Consider the following 16,243-nt stretch of genomic DNA (forward strand, 5'->3'; position numbering starts at 1 on the left):
CCTACCACTTTTTATGGAGCGCCTCGTGCACCTCCACCTTCCCCGCGACGGCCGCGGCCTCATCCTCCCTTTCGGAGGCCTGCTGCTGGAGCTCCCGGATTGCGGCCCCTTGGGCTGTCTTGAGTCTCCATCAGCTCTCTGGTGGTAGCCTTCAGCGACTCCAGCAGCTCCACCTTAAGCTCCTGGAAGTAGCGCAGCAGAGTCTCCTGCTGCTCCTGCGCCCACTGCCTCAGCTCCTTGAGGGCTCTGCCGGCTGCCATTTTGTTTCCCTTCCCCCGCTTTTCCAGGGGCGCTGCCACCGCTTTTCTGCTCACCCCACTCCTGGTCCGGATCATAGAACCCTGGGGATCTACTGCAGAACCCTGGGGATCTACTGTAGAACCCTGGGGATCTACTGCAGACCCCTTCCCACATCGGGAATAGTCGAAAAAGCTCCGTTGGGGGCCCTGAAAAGAGCCCCAAAGTCCGTTTTTAGCGGGAGCTGCCGAACGAACGTGTGGCTTAGCTCCGCATAGCCGCAACCAGAAGTCCACAATATACATTGTTACACTAATGTATAACTAATCCAGTGTTTGAAATTATTATTCTCCTTGGGCAGTTCTTCTGATTTCACAACTTGCTACCACACCAGTCCCGATGATTGCCAAGTACAAAGTGATGCACCATCAATTGCACGCGAGGCGAGTGATTTACCAATGTCAGGCTTTAATTAACTAGAACACAGCCTGGCGATCGTCTACAGTGGAAAGGAACGATCGTCAGGCTTCTGAGCATTTATACCTCATTGATAGAGGCGTGGTTAACTCAGCCTCTCGGCCAATCGGTCGAGAGGCACATGACCGACCAGGGCCAATGGTAAGCCGACGTTCTGGCCCAATGGCAGACGAGTATGCAGATCATATCATCACATTCACCCCTTACGGAGAAGGAAGGCGGGGGGGGGGGGTGTGAACGAGACCCGGGGTGGGGGGGGGGGGGGGGGAAAGAACTGATGATATGAGTAGCCGTCGGGAGAATAATATTCTCTCCGTACCCTTGTCGAATTTGGGGGCTTGCCACTGGCCCAGACATAACAATATTTACAAAAGGAAGTCCATGGGACCGTAGAACTCTAGATGGATTCGATCAGCCGTTTGGTGGTCCTTGACGTCCTGGCCGAGCGCCGTAGTGGAGGAGGTGTCGTCGGATCGGCTGATGGTCCTGCTGATGTCCTGGAGTCCAGGAGCGATAGACCTCGAGTAGTCTCCGTCACCTGAGCTGGCCGCGGAGACGCCATGGATGAGGGATGGGGAAGCTGAGTGGGGTGCTGGGGTGAAAAAGGGGAGGGGGGGTCTGTGGTGGGGGGGGGGCTGCACGCCGGCGGGTGCCAGGTCCCGGAGGGAGACCGTGTCCTGCCGACCGTCGGGGTACTCCACATACGCATACTGCGGGTTAGCGTGGAGTAACTGGACATGCTCCACCAACGGATCGGACTTGTGCACCCGCACATGCTTCCGGAGCAAGATGGGTCCGGGGGTGACCAGCCACGTCGGGAGAGGGGATCCGGAGGACGACTTCCTGGGGAAAACAAGAAGACGCTCATGAGGTGTCTGATTAGTTGCAGTACAGAGGAGTGAGCGGATAGAGTGCAGTGCATCGGGGAGCACCTCTTGCCATCGGGAAATAGGGAGATTTCTAGACCGGAGGGCTAGTAGTATGGTCTTCCAGATGGTACCATTCTCCCGCTCGACCTGTCCGTTACCCCGGGGGTTATAGCTGGTCGTCCTGCTGGAGGCGATGCCCCTGTCAAGCAGGAATTGACGCAGCTCGTCGCTCATAAATGAGGACCCCCGATCGCTGTGAATGTACGCGGGGTAGCCGAACAGTGAGAAGATGGAGAGTAGGGCCTTAATGGCGGTCGATGTGGTCATGTCGGGACAGGGAATGGCGAAGGGGAAGCGGGAGTGTTCGTCGATAACCGCCAGGAAGTAAATGTTGCGGTTGTTAGAGGGAAGGGGCCCCTTGAAGTCAATGCTGAGACGTTCAAAGGGGCGGGGTGCTTTGATCAGGTGTGCGCGCTCGGGGCGGTAGAAGTGCGGTTTGCACTCGGCGCAGATGTGGCAGTCACGGGTTACTGTCCTGACTTCCTCGATAGAGTAGGGCAGGTTGCGGGCCTTAATGAAGTGGTGTAGGCGGGTCACCCCTGGATGGCAGAGGTCTGCGTGGAGGGAGCGGAGGCGGTCTATCTGTGTGCTGGCGCAGGTACCGCGGGAAAGGGCATCAGGAGGCTCATTGAGCTTCCCAGGACGATACAAGATATCATAGTTGTACGTGGACAACTCGATCCGCCACCGTAAAATCTTGTCATTTTTGATCTTGCCCCTTTGTGCATTATCAAACATGAAGGCTACTGACCGTTGGTCTGTGAGGAGGGTAAACCTCCTGCCGGCCAAATAGTGCCTCCAATGTCGCACGGCTTCAACTATGGCCTGGGCTTCCTTTTCCACAGATGGGTGGCGGAGTTCGGAAGCCTGGAGAGTTCTGGAGAAGAAGGCCACGGGTCTGCCCGCTTGGTTCAGGGTGGCCGCCAGAGCTACTTCTGAAGCGTCGCTCTCGACCTGGAAGGGGAAGGCCTCGTCGATGGCACGCATCGTGGCCTTTGCGATGTCCGCTTTGATGCGGCTAAAGGCCTGGCAGGCCTCCGTCGACGGCGGGGCGCGAGTCGGGAGCAGCTGGGGCGGCCCTGGGGGAGAGAGGGAGGCGCACAGGCCGTTTGCAGAGGCCTGGGGGAGGGGGGGAGAGTGCTGTGCAGCTTCCAGAAGCGCTGCAGCCAGCGGTTTGGCCTGGCAGACCGTGGAGTAGTGGCCCTTCTTCCCGCAGCTCTTACAGAGGGCGGAGCGGGCTGGGCAGCACGAGCGAGGGTGCTTAGCATACCCACAAAAGTAGCAGCGGGGCCCCGCGGATTTATCGGGGCGCCCCGCGGCACACGCCTGAAGGAGGCCGGGAGCGGTGGGTAGCTGGTGGGAAGCGTGCCAGGAGGCGGCCTGGCCAGGGTCATAGGTGCGAGCGCTTTGATCTGCGACCTCCAGGGAGGCTGAGAGAGTCAGTGTCTCCGTTAAACTGAGTTCGTCTCTTTCCAGCATCCGCTGGCGGATCACGGGGGACAGCATCCCAGCCACGTAAGCGTCTCTGACGAGTAGCTCCATGTGCTCTGTAGCGGACACCGCTTCACAGGCGCAACCTCTCCCCAGGGCACAGAGGGCCCGGGCGTATTGGTCTAGAGACTCACCGGGGACCTGCTTTCTGGTGGCCAGCAGATGTCGAGCGAATACCCTGTTGATAGGTTTGAGGAATTGTCCTTTTAGCTTCCGTATAGCTTCATCATAATCTGTTTTGTCTTCGATTATTGAGTAAGCGGCAATACCCACGCTGGAGTGGAGGACGTACAGCTTCTGTGCCCCGGTGGGGGGGGGTGGTTGTAGATGCCAGGAACCCTTCGAGGCAAGTCAGCCAGAGTTTGAAAAGTTCTGTAGAGTTCGGAGTTTGCGGGCTGATGCGGAGGCATTCGGGCTTGATGCGGAACTCCATCTTCAAAGTTGTAGTTAATTAAATTGATGCACCATCAATTGCACGCGAGGCGAGTGATTTACCAATGTCAGGCTTTAATTAACTAGAACACAGCCTGGCGATCGTCTACAGTGGAAAGGAACGATCGTCAGGCTTCTGAGCATTTATACCTCATTGATAGAGGCGTGGTTAACTCAGCCTCTCGGCCAATCGGTCGAGAGGCACATGACCGACCAGGGCCAATGGTAAGCCGACGTTCTGGCCCAATGGCAGACGAGTATGCAGATCATATCATCACACAAAGCATGATTTGCAGAGAGAACACATGCAGAGCAGATGTAGCTTGATGGGTTGGGTAGATGGCTCATTTGGTAGATTGCCCTCTTTCCTATTTCTGCATGTTCCTAGTAGTGTTTTGTATGTGTATGGTGTCTTCCTCCCATGAGCCTTCTCCACCATGGTCAGTCACAAGCCAGGATCTCCCATGAGTCAGTAGGAATGTTTAACCTCTCTGATGTTTCCACAGCTTCCCTAAACCAATTCCGCTGTCCTCCGAGGGGTGTCCTCCTGGGACTGTCCTGCCGTGACCAAGTTCCCAAGTAGAGCAGTGGAATTGTGAGTCTGGTGTTCCACCTGACAGATTTGAGTGATTTGTCTTGATGCTCGGCTTGGAAGAAGACATTGCTGCCTTTTTTGTCATGGGATTTGAAGGAACATTGCACTTCTCCAGTGCTTGGAGGTGCCTCTTCTACGCCATCCAAGTCTCTCAATTATTGTAAAACTGTTTAATTCTCCACATACTGGGGGAGCAACTTGCTCACCAGAAATAATTAGTTCTGAGTTTTTGTCTAAATGTAACTTGCCATGCAATAGTTAATGCTAACTTGGCCTCGCATCAGGCCCTCCCATTTTTGTGACGAAAGCAGCCAGTTGCTTGCTGCTGCTGTATTTTGGCTCAGTTGCTTGATTGGACCTTGAACTACCGCACAGGAGTGTAGTATGTTCGGAAAGAGCTAGTCTGCAGAGAGGTGTCTGCAGATTTGTGAAGAAGTATTGCCAAGATTTGGCAAATTCCACACAGTCTGAGAAAGTGAATGCTTGCTCTTACTGCATGGCTGAGTTCATCTGCAAAAGAGAGAGCAGCACTCCCATGAGCAATCCTTTAATGCAAGCTGATGGTTTGGTTTACAGTGCAACTCACTTCTAGAATGTCGCAATCGACAGAAGAGCTAAAGTCAAGCTGCAGAATAATGAATCTATTCAGTGAAGAACTGGCAGGCAGAGGACGCTTTCATTGACTTTTTAGCTTGCTGTCATTCCATTATACGGTGCATGTTTCATGGTAAGTTGGTTTTTTTTATTCGACTGGTGTTGATTTCTTCTGGTTAGAAATTGAGTTGTGTTGCTCTTGAGTGCATTCCAGCAATTTTTTTTAAAAAACTGCTTCCAGACCACAATCCGAACTGGATAACTTGTAAATGAAAGGTTAGGATATATTTTTGAAGTGGAATCTGAGTTGTAGTATCACAATGACAAGTTTGCAGATGAAAGCTGAAAATGCGAGGCTTTTTCAGTTTGTTCAGTAAATGGGTATCGCTAGCTTCTCTTTTTTCACCCTCAATTAGAAAACTAGCTTTAAATGGAAGGCACCAGTCTTGTTTGCCTGTTTTGAAGGAAACCATTTGTTTATGCCAGAGAATCGAGAATCTTTGGGATGTTATTTTGGTATCTTAAAAATTGGAAGGGTTTGGACTGGAAGGATGCAAGTTTTTTTTTCATTCCACTTGGCTTTAACAAATTTTTTTCCAGTGATGAGATTCATTAGCTTTTACAAATTGATCTTGTTATAACTCTTGTGGAGGTCACTCCATAAGAGGGAGGTAACCTTCCGCAAGGGTTATTACCGATATAGAGTGAAGAAAATGTATTTCGAGTATCCAATGATTCTTTTCCAGTTGAGGGGCAATTTAGCGTGGCCAATCCACCTACCTTGCACTTCTTTCGGTTGTGGAGGTGAGACCCACACAGACACTGGGAGAATGTGCAAACTCCACGCAGATAGTGACCCGGGGCTGGGATCGAACGCGGGTCCTCGGTGCCGTAGGCAGCAGTGCTAACCACTGAGCCACTGTGCTGCCCGAAATGTATTTCTTAACAAAGGTAGCCTGGAACCTGTTTTAATGGTCAGACTAATTACCATTTGACTGCAGCTTTTAAGTTGTATCCTGTCTTGGCTTGGACAATACTAATTTCAAGGACTATATTTTATGAAAATAAACATTGCAAATATGGATCATGAGTTGCAGCGAACCTACTGCTCACTTGTTGCTCTCTTGGCCTTTCAGGATGCTATATGATATGAAAACCATTTTAGCTCAATGGGATAATGTAGCCAGAATTTGTATAAAAAGCAAGGAATAGATGCATAATAACACAGTGCAGAACTGGATTAACACTCCTTTTAATCGTGGCTTTGGCTGATGCCAAATATGTCCATATATCTTCCCAACTGTCATGTCTCAATGGAATATATAGTTACACATTTATTATTTGTATGCATCACTATCGAGGCCTATTTTCATTGTCCATTGCAAATTTCCAGTGAAAAATTGATGGGTGAGCCACCTGTTGCAGTCTGTGTGATGTAGGTACACTTACAATGCCTCAGGCAGAGTTCCAGTATTTTGACTGTGATGGAGTGAATATTTTCAAGTTGAGGGTGTGTAGTTTAGATGGAAATTTGTAGGTGGTGGTGATGTCATGTGTCTGCTGGATAAGTTTGACAAGGTAGCCTTTGTCTTTCGAGACATGATGAGTTGAGTCTGGATAAACTGAGATCACGTGGGCCTATTGGAATTATCTGTGAAGATGCAGAGTTATAAAACCAGGTGCACAATGCAAGTGAGAACCAGGTTCAAAAATAAATTAAATGAGAGAAGTCATGAAGCAAAGAGGTAGTTTGAGAGGAGATGATTTTGGTAGCTAACATAAGAGGGAGTCCAAAAGTTTTCCTGTGGCATGTAAGTGGAGGTGGGGATGATTGGGACCAAATAGGAGATTTCCACATGGAGGCTGAGCCTGTAGCTGAGGTATGAAATAAGTACTTTGTTGCATCTGTCTTTACTAAGGGAGAATATGTTGATGACTTGTAACTGAAAAGATGTTACGGCTGAGACCGAGAGATGGAAAAACTGGGTGCTACTGGGTTGGATGTGTTGTCCTGAGGAGACGCATCAAAGGATACTTGAGGAATGCAAAGGTGGAAATTTGGAGGCATGTCCTTGTTTCTTCCCAAATGCAATGTTATACCTTTTTTGGGGTACGACCAGCTGGAGGCTAATCGGTTTAATAATGTGAGTAGTTGGAAAGCTTTACGGAATTATTTCGGAATTAAATAAGCGAAATATAAGTAAGCATTGTTTAATTTTGAGTTCAGGATGAATGAGATTAATGCAGTTGGCATGGGCTTTCAATTCAAAAGGTATTTTGATAAAGTGACACAATATACTTTTCAGCAAGGCCCTGGAATGAAAGGGATAGTGGCAGCATGGATGTGAATGAATATGGTATAAAGGTGTCCCAATGGGATGAGGAAACTGTTGGTCACAGTATAAAAGACACAACCAAAGAGGAGGTTCAGTTGTCAACTGGACTGACACAGGTTTAGGAGCAAGCATGGAGTTGGCTTGTACCTTTTGTCTGCAGTCTGTGTTTTTGTACATGGTTATTTATCAATAAGCACTCCCATGTCTAATCATGTGAGACTCTTAAACCTCTTTGGTTGCATGAACCTACAACAATGAAGTTGGCTGAGGAAACTAACTTGGTGAAAGTTGTTTTTCCAGATTGGAGGAAGGTGTGGAGTGGGATTTTGTTTTTGAGTCCATTTTAGAGCTGCTTCCCTTGATCTATATATTTTTTAAAATTTAATTTAAGAGTATTTTTTCCTCCAATTAGGGTGCAATTTAGTGTGGCCAATCCACCTACCCAGAATATCTTTGGGCTGTGGAGATGAAACCCATGCAGACACTGGGAGAATGTGCTAACTTCACTCCATTGATCTATAATGATCTTCCTAGTCTTTGAGCAGGCTATTTTGAAACTTGCTAATAAGACAAACTGTGAAGGAGGAGGGTAGTGATGGGTATGAGTTGGTGGTTGAAGGAGGATAGTATTGTGCATGGGATGGTCAGCACCAGATGAAATTTAATGTGAAGGCCAAGTAATATAAAATGAAGAATATAACTGTCAAGGGGCTGCAGAAGCAGAGGGATCGGAGGGTACAGGTGCACAAATTATTGTAGGTGGCAGGGTTGGTTGCCTTGCAAAAAATGAGGGCATGTGAACCTGTGTATATAATGCATATGTTCTGGATAACACACCAGTAGGATTGAAAGCATGGAGAAATGACATGCAAGTGACTCCAGGAATGAGTTACCTGGAGAGATTGAAGCTGGGTTATTTGGAGAAGATTTGATAGCAACGTTTCTGTAGACAGCAGGAGAAAATGTATTCCCATTGGAAGGGCCAGGAATTCGAAGGCGCTTGGCCAAAAAAAAACAAGTTACCAGAGAGGAAAATGTTTTTTTTTACTCGGCAAGAACATAAATACACTGTTTGAGATTGAACTGTACTCACCTCAATAGTGTCTTTTGAAAGAGAGTTGGATAATTATGCGAGTTAGTCGTGGGGAATCGACATGCTGTGCGTGGCCTCCTCTAGTGCTCTAGCCATTCTGATTTTATGTCCTGGATTATAGTGTACTTGGTTACATTGTTCAGTGCACAATTAAAATGATTAATGAAAACCTTGAATTAGTCAGCCTATTGTAATAACCTTTGACCAGAAACTCTGTAATAAGGAAAAGGTGATTTATTTGCAAGTCTATCATTGTTTTGAGTTTGCATTAATTATGAAGTGGTCAATTATACTTTGGAGAAGAAATGCTGGTCCATGTGAGCTCATTGATCTGGGAGCAAAACTAACGGGAAGGAAGTTAAGTGGTGGCCAGACACACCAACTAATTACCGACCGTTACCAGCAGATTGACCTGGAGGGTGAAGGCACTTGGACAGAGGAAAATCAACAAAGCCCGATCACCATCTTTACACTTAACAGAAGGAGGCCTTTTGGCCCATCACGACTGCACACTCCCTCCAATAGCATCCTACCAAGTCCTACTCCTGTCTTTTATCCCAGGTTCAATTCCTGGCTTGGGTCACTTTCTGTGCGGAGTTTGCACGTTCTCCCTGTGTCTGCGTGGATTTTCTCCGGGTGCTCCTCTCACAAGTCCCAAAAGATGTGCTGTTGGGTAAATTGGATGTTCCCAATTCTCCCTCTGTGTGCCCGAACAGGCGCTGGAGTGTGGAGACTAGGTTTTTTTCACAGTAACTTCATTGTAGTGTTGATATAAGTTGACTTGTGACACTTACTATAATATTCAACAATACAACTATATCAATCCCTTAACTACCTCTGCATTCCTGACACGATAAAAATTTAGTGTTGGTGAAGGTTGTTTAAGTCAAATGTATAAATTCCATTGAACTTTGAGAATTATGCTAATATGTACTTTTGCATATATTTCCCACTGCAAATGTCGTTTTTGCTTCGAGGAACAAAATTTAGCAGCTTCAGAAGAGGCTTGCTGCAGGTGGACCCAACGCACTTGAAAGAAATTTTTAATTATTGGTACTCGGTTAGCAGGTCATGAAAATTTGAGTTAAAGTACGTTTTCCCCAATTCCACTGAAAATTAATTTCATTAGACCTCATACAACCAGGCACCTTTTTTTGATATAGTTATTAGACACTCTGATGCAGTTATATTACAGGACCAATAATTCAAATCAAATTTCCAAATCCAGAAAGCACAAGCTCAAACCACAATACTGTCAGTTTTGAGAATGAATCTTAATCTTGAGATGTTGGGTTCATGTTCCTTGAGGAAACCTTACCTAGTGTAGTGTGCATAGTTTCAGCAATTGCTTTTAAAGCAGCCTAGCACTTATCGAACAGGCCCATCATCCCAGGATGGACAAATGCTAGTTTTGCCTGCAACATAAAACTATATTTAATAGTAGCACTATAAAGACAAATCATTGTTCGGTCCAGCATACTCCTTCGCAATAATTGTCAGCTTGGTTGTCATTAGAATCTATGTTCAGGTCTTCATTTAACAGGATTTTTCAGCATAACTGATATACTGCAGAATAATCTGATTTCAGCAAGATGCACAATAAATATTAGGCACAACAGAGAACTGTAAAAACAGACACTTTATCAATTAGCCTGCATCAAATTTGTGTTTATGCTGATGACAAAGTTCATGCTTTAAAAAGTCTCCTCACCCCTATCCAACAGTTCTGCATGAGAAGCTTGAAGACCATGCTCCTCCAAGCAAAACACCATCCTGACGTGCAACTCTCTCTCCATTTGTTCATTCACCATCACTGGGGAAAAATCCTGGAGCTCACTCCGAAAAGCCCTGTGGGCATACCTGGCTATACTACCTGGACTCTGAGGTGGCTCACCACCTTCTCGAGGGCAATTGGGGATGGTCCATAAATGCTGACCTAGCAAGCGACACCCACAATGTGATTTTAAAAACAAACTGCTGAGAACAACTGCTCAGCATTACTCTACACAGGCTTGAATTTTGTAATCTCTTGTAAGGCTGACACAATATTATTCTATTTGAGTGATTAAATTTAGCTCGGTTAACAACAAATTCCTCTTTACAACAGTGAGAATTTAATTTGGATGTAATTAGGGTTCAAAGAGGAGCTTCAGGTAAATGTGACTACAAAAGCCATACGCTCTTCCAGTCGAGCGTTTCAATTCCTCGGGAGCAAAATTGGTTAATAGCTCTTAAAGAGGTTGACTAAATGGTATTATGATCTCAGTGAGGGAACCATAACTGAATTTTAAATAATGACCACAACCCTGAAACCAGGCCCATTGGATTAGAACCCAAAATATAGTTGATACAGTAAAAGAGGTATCTTGCACAACCACTTGCATCACTCCCTTTGCAACTGCAGGTCTTCAGGCAGGGAAGGTGAAGAGTCCCATCAGAAAACCGCTTTTACCTCTGTTTAATGAATATGGTCATCAGGAAGGTACGCTTCTGAAAGTCCTGATGTTGTAGCTTCCAGAGTTACTTTTTAAAAAAGAAATTAGAATACCCAATTATTTTTTTCCAAATAAGGGGCAATTTAGCTTGGCCAATCGACCTACCCTACACATCTTTGGGTTGTCGGGGGTGAAACCCATGTAGACATGGGGAGTATGTGCAGAGTTCCTTTTTCAATATACCAATAGCATAGTTTACGATTCTGGCCCTTTTAAACTTAACTTTCAACTCTTTGACATGCCCCTGCTATTTATACCAGTTTAGGATTCGGTGCCTTTTTAATCAATCAGCAAGTTTTGAGAGTTTCTTAGATTTCTATTTATTTTACTAGCTAGAGGAAAACGGATGTTTTTCCTGAGCACTAGGACTGGTTCTGAGGCGGGTGGGACTTGCACAAGAAGGATAAGTTTCTCCTCAACAGGACTGAGTCTACTATCCTTGTGTGATGGTTTACTAGTGCTATTGGGGAGGGTTCAAACGAGACTGGTGGGGGGGATGGGGCCTTGAGGGAAAACCCGGGGTGGAGGGAAAACACAAGGTGAAGTGCAGAAAAATTGGAAGTGGAAATATTAACTAATGAGGACATAGCCAGGTAAATAGACTTGAAGATATTGATAGAATTATAAGTCATTAGGTAGAGGCCGAGTAAGAGGGAAAAGCTTAAAAAAGCCTAAATAAGAGGTAATTTGCTTTAGCTGATGCACTGTGGTTGAGAAGCCATCAGGGATGAATGTCTTGAGGCAAGAGTTCAGTATGTGGCCTGTGGTTTGACTTGGGTGACCGCAGATTGAGGCACAAATTTGGAAAGTGATGACATGGCTTTCTATGGACCTCTTGCTAAAACTTATCTCCATGGCTATGTGAATCATGTGAGCCATGTGTATATTGGTACAAATGCTAATTAGCTTAAGACTACCAACTCCATTCCATCTTGTTACTGGTTAATGAGTATGATTGTCCACCTAAGAAACTCCATGTTACTGATCATGGGTTCTAGCATGGCTGATGAGCCCGATCCCAGAGCCGCATATCACTCCGCACACTTGAAGAGATGGGATCGGTCCTTGGACTCCAAATCACTGTTGCTTTTTGGGCTGTGGTGTCCGGGAATTGTGTCCCCTCAATTGCGGTTCCTCAAAGTAGGTCTTCTGAGTAAGAGTTCCAGGCATTGACGCCCACGTTGCGTTTCTTGAAGTCGGCCTTCAGCATGTCTTTGAAGTGTCTCCTTTGTGGCCCTCTCGTTTGGAAGCTTCAGCGGGACAAAGGAGGTTTGCATTGGCAGTCGGGATCCTAATCACATGGTTGGCCCAATGGAGTTGCTTTTGGATCATCATGGCCTCTATGCTCATGCTTTTGGGTCTTTCATGGACTGATGTTAGTCTGCCTGTCCTCTCAGTTGTGGACAAACCATCTCTTTCCCAGGCCTTGAGGTGGCATTGCATCTGTACATAGTCCAATTTTCTGATCCGTGTCAAAGAGTTGATAGGATGACCGCCTTGTACATGAGAAGCTTGCGTGTCAGCACAGATGTTGCGGTCATCATCGAAGACTTGGCGTCCGATTAGGTACAATGTTGGATCTCTGCATCGATGCCTCCCTGAGACGAGCGGTTTCCCCCTAGGTATGGGAAATGTTCCTTGTTTGGTAAGGTTTCTCCATTGATCTTGGAGAGAGATACCGGATCTTGCCCTGGGTGGGTATGTGAAGGACTGAGCCATGCTGAGGTCTTGGATTGGATTGGGTTTGCTTATTGTCACGTGTACAGAGGTACAGTGAAAAGTATTTTTCTGCGAGCAGCTCAACAGGTCATTAAGTACATGGGAAGAAAAGGGAATAAAAGAAAGTACATAATAGGGCAACACAAGGTATACAATGTAACAATTGTAAGTTAAGTAAAAAGTGGATCTGTTGGGGAGAGCTCGCAGAGAGCCTCCTTGCTCCGCACCATCTTCTGTCGCGACCCATTCTTCGGTATGCTTCCACGCAGCTGTCAAGAATGGCTCAGAGATTCTCATCTGAGTGGAGATGATGTCAGAAGTTCGAGAAGAGTTTGGAGATGATGGTGATGATATCAGAAGTTCCACAAGCAATGTCAGTATTATTTTCTTCTTGGATTTCAACCTGTTGATGTTGACAAGTTATTTTTGTCCATCCTGTAGAAGTTATCCACTCCACTGCAAAGCCTGCTCTTGACGAGGTGAAGGATGGGGGTGGTGACATCCCTGCTTGACTCCAGTCGATTCTAGGGACATCCAGACCTCGTGGCCCTGTCCCCGTCACCCCTCGTCTATTACCCAAGGGATTGTCTGTGGTGGCAGGGGTGTACTATTTCCTCTATGATATGAAGGAGCTGCACTCTAAAAGCTAGTGATTTGAAACAAACCTGTTGGACTCTAGTTTCCTCTAAGTAGACGTCTGCTCTGGGACATCTTGGCGTATGCCGTTGCACATCAGCAGACATACTGCCCTTGAGGGCGCGTCCAGTTCTAATGGCAAGGGAACCTCGACGACTGGGGACCTCCCTACTGCTGCAACAAAATTAAGTACTTGGATTAATAATCAACCTTTGACTCAGCTGTTCTGATCAATTTACAGTGCGAGTACCTTGCAAGTACCCAGTAACAATTTTGCATTTGCAACTGATCTCAAGCACATCAATTTTTTGAGATGATTAAAAATTGCAAATAGTGGTTGATATGGCAAACTGCACTTTTGGAAATTGAGTGCACTCTAGATGTTCTGATGATCTTCACAGATTAACCAGTCCAAACATAGTTTAGGAAAGTGGCTGTGACGTTGAGATGCAATTCTTGGTTAGTTTGGACATGCAGCTAATGGGTGGAGGGGGTTGGGAAGAGAAATATTGACAATTTAAATTCCCATAATATAAGGCAACATAGTGGCCTGATTGCAAAATTAAATTTTAATGGAGGGAAGAATTACATGCCAAAGATACTATTCCGAGATGAATCAAGAACCAGAATTGTTTTGAAACAAGACAGTGACTGATGGAACATGTGTAGTTTATATTATTCAAGGATTTGATTTTTATTCTGTGGTGCTTTGCCAACAGTACTTTGCTGTGTCAGCATAATGTTAAGATCTAAATTAGAAATATGGGGCGCTATCCTTCGGCCGCACTGTGCCGGAAAAGCGGCTCACGGCGGTGCGGCGGTGCAGCGTGGCTAGTGAAAGCCGGGAGACCCCCCCCCCCCCCCCCCCCCTTCTCGGGATCTACCCGGCTTTCACTTAGTCAGGTGAGATTTCGCCAAAGGGGAATCCTGCCCACAATGGGTGGGATCATTTTTAAGCAAATTTGCATATTAGAGTTTGACCTTAAGCTTCACTCTAATGTGCAGATTCCTGATGTACCTGAGGCTTTGGGGTTCAATCCTTTTGCCACCTGGGTGCCCTGGCAGTGCCTGCTTGGCACCCTGGTGGTGCCACATGGGTGCCAGCCTGGCACTGTCAAGGTACCCAGGTAACATTTCCAGCTGGTAGGGGTGGTACCAGGTTGGCATTGCCAAGCTGGAGTTTGCGAGCGTTGAGGCTGGGGTTGCCTGGTGTGGGTGTTGGGAGGTGTGGGGGATTTTCCCATGTTGTGTTTGGGCTGGGTGGGGAGGTCGGAGATTTTTTTCGGGCCCTCATCTGTCTCTCTATAAAGGGGAGTTCAGCGAGCGGAGCTCCCCACTGTACAAAAAACAAAACATTTTTTTAAAAAACAGGGCTATATGCGGCCTCAGCCGCGTGCTCCCCGTTCAGGCCCTTATTGAAAGCGAGTTGCATTGTTTCTTGGCACTGTGTGCTGGGAAATATGTGGCTAAATGTGCTCACTTGGGGACTTTGTTCCTTTTGGGAAGATCGTGTTTCTAATTTGATGTTGCAAGCTGCTAGCCAGTTAAATGACTAGGTTGCCTTGGGATTGTGGGTGAAGAAACCGATTTGGGTTTTTTAGATTAAGTTGGTCCAGGGCCAATTATATAATGCATTATCAACTTGCTGTCAGCACTAATAGCCATGCAGTCAATGTCTTTCCTTTGAACTGGTAGTATTTGTCCATGACCTCCAGCGAGAGCCTATCCTGTTCTTGCATGCTAGCTTTATTTTCAATTAAATGCTTTGTGCTCTTTAAACAGGCAAAAATCAGCAAATTTAAGACCAAATTCTGCAACAAGAGCAGATCCTAAAATTGTATGCAAAATCTGTTATGAGGTCATGGTATTTATTTCCATGTGCATTTAAACAAATCCACTGAATTCAATTCATAAATTGAATTGAAGTCCATAAGTTGAGGGTTTCCCTCCTACTCCTGTGCTTGCTTAGTTTTTTTTTACAGTATTTTGTCAATCATAGTCACTAGATTAGCACTTGAATAGCATTCCCTTTAATCGTGTCAGCCAAATCTTTGTGCTGTAATGTAATGAGTTTATTGTTTGTCCAACAGTATTCCTCAACCTCATTATTTGATTGGAAGGGGAACAGCAGAATATCTCCCACAAGTGCGTAGCCATTGCTGCTGAAAATCTTTTGTAAACGTCTACTGGGAACCCATCCGGACCCTGTGTTTTCCTTGACTGCATGGAATTAATGCATTCTGCGATTTTGCCTAACCCTCGGGTGCATCCTCCTGTCTTCCTGCACCATGTTGTATCCAGTCTGTCAAGGCACTGTTCCATCACCAAGTTCCTCTCCCGGGGGTTGGAAGTGTATAGCTCTCGGTCGAAGTTTGCAAAGGCCTTCTTAGGGTCTGCTATCATTTCCATCCCTAACTTCTGCTATCTCATTCTCAACTGTGTGCCAGCATGTGGCTGGTCTTGTCTGTGTTCGTAGAAGGCCCCCCCATGCCTGGCAGAGCAGGTAGACTACCTTCCTGGTGGGAAGCAGATCAAATTCCATCTGCAGATTTTTCCTCTTGTCAGTGGTTCCATGGTTGGGGCTGTGGAGTACCGCCGATCCACTTCCAGTATGGAGTTGATCAATCACTGCTTGGCTGCTCTTTCTTTCCTGGCCATATAAGCTATAACTTTCCCCCTAATCACCACCCTCAGTTCCTCCCAGAACATTGAGGCTGAGACCTCCCTGTTCTGTTTGCAGGTTATATAACCAGTGATGGCTCGGCACACCTTTGTGCAGAATTCAGTGACGAGAGCTGCTTCCATCGGGCGGGGGGGGGGGGGGGGGCGTTGGGCCCGTCCCTTCTCCAGCCTCCCCTCCATGTAATGTGGTGATTGGTCGGCGATTACAATCGTGGAATATTCTGTCTTTGTTGCACCTGGAAGCACGACTCTGGGCCGGATGGGGTTTACTCTAGAATACTGGGGGAAGCAAGGGAGGAAGTTGCTGGGGCCTTGACTGACATCTTTGTGTCCTCATTGGCTATAGGTGACGTCCCAGAGGACTGGAGAGTAGGCGAATATGGTACTGCTGGTTAAGAAAGGTAGCGGGGTAATCCTGGAAATTGTAGGCCGGAGAGCCTCACGTTGGTCGTAGGTAAATTATTGGAGAGAATTCTCAGGGAAAAGATTTATACTCATTTGGAAATTGGTGATAGATGGCATAGTTT

The 16,243-nt window shown here is 46.5% G+C and overlaps 1 protein-coding gene across 3 annotated transcripts in view; it reads left to right on the forward strand.

The window, feature by feature from the left end:
* mtus1b (microtubule associated tumor suppressor 1b) overlaps nucleotides 1-16,243 on the forward strand; it is a 221,160-nt gene that overhangs the window by 26,102 nt on the left and 178,815 nt on the right. The window contains exon 1 of one of the 3 annotated variants that reach the window (XM_038791092.1): nucleotides 4,529-4,888. The exons of the other annotated variants lie outside the window; for them this stretch is intronic. The gene's annotated coding sequence lies outside the window, so the exon portion shown is untranslated. Of the gene's footprint in view, nucleotides 1-4,528; nucleotides 4,889-16,243 lie in introns of those variants that run through there. 3 annotated transcript variants of the gene reach the window in all.

This window comes from Scyliorhinus canicula, chromosome 3 (assembly GCF_902713615.1).
Source record: "Scyliorhinus canicula chromosome 3, sScyCan1.1, whole genome shotgun sequence".
NCBI lineage: Eukaryota > Metazoa > Chordata > Chondrichthyes > Carcharhiniformes > Scyliorhinidae > Scyliorhinus > Scyliorhinus canicula.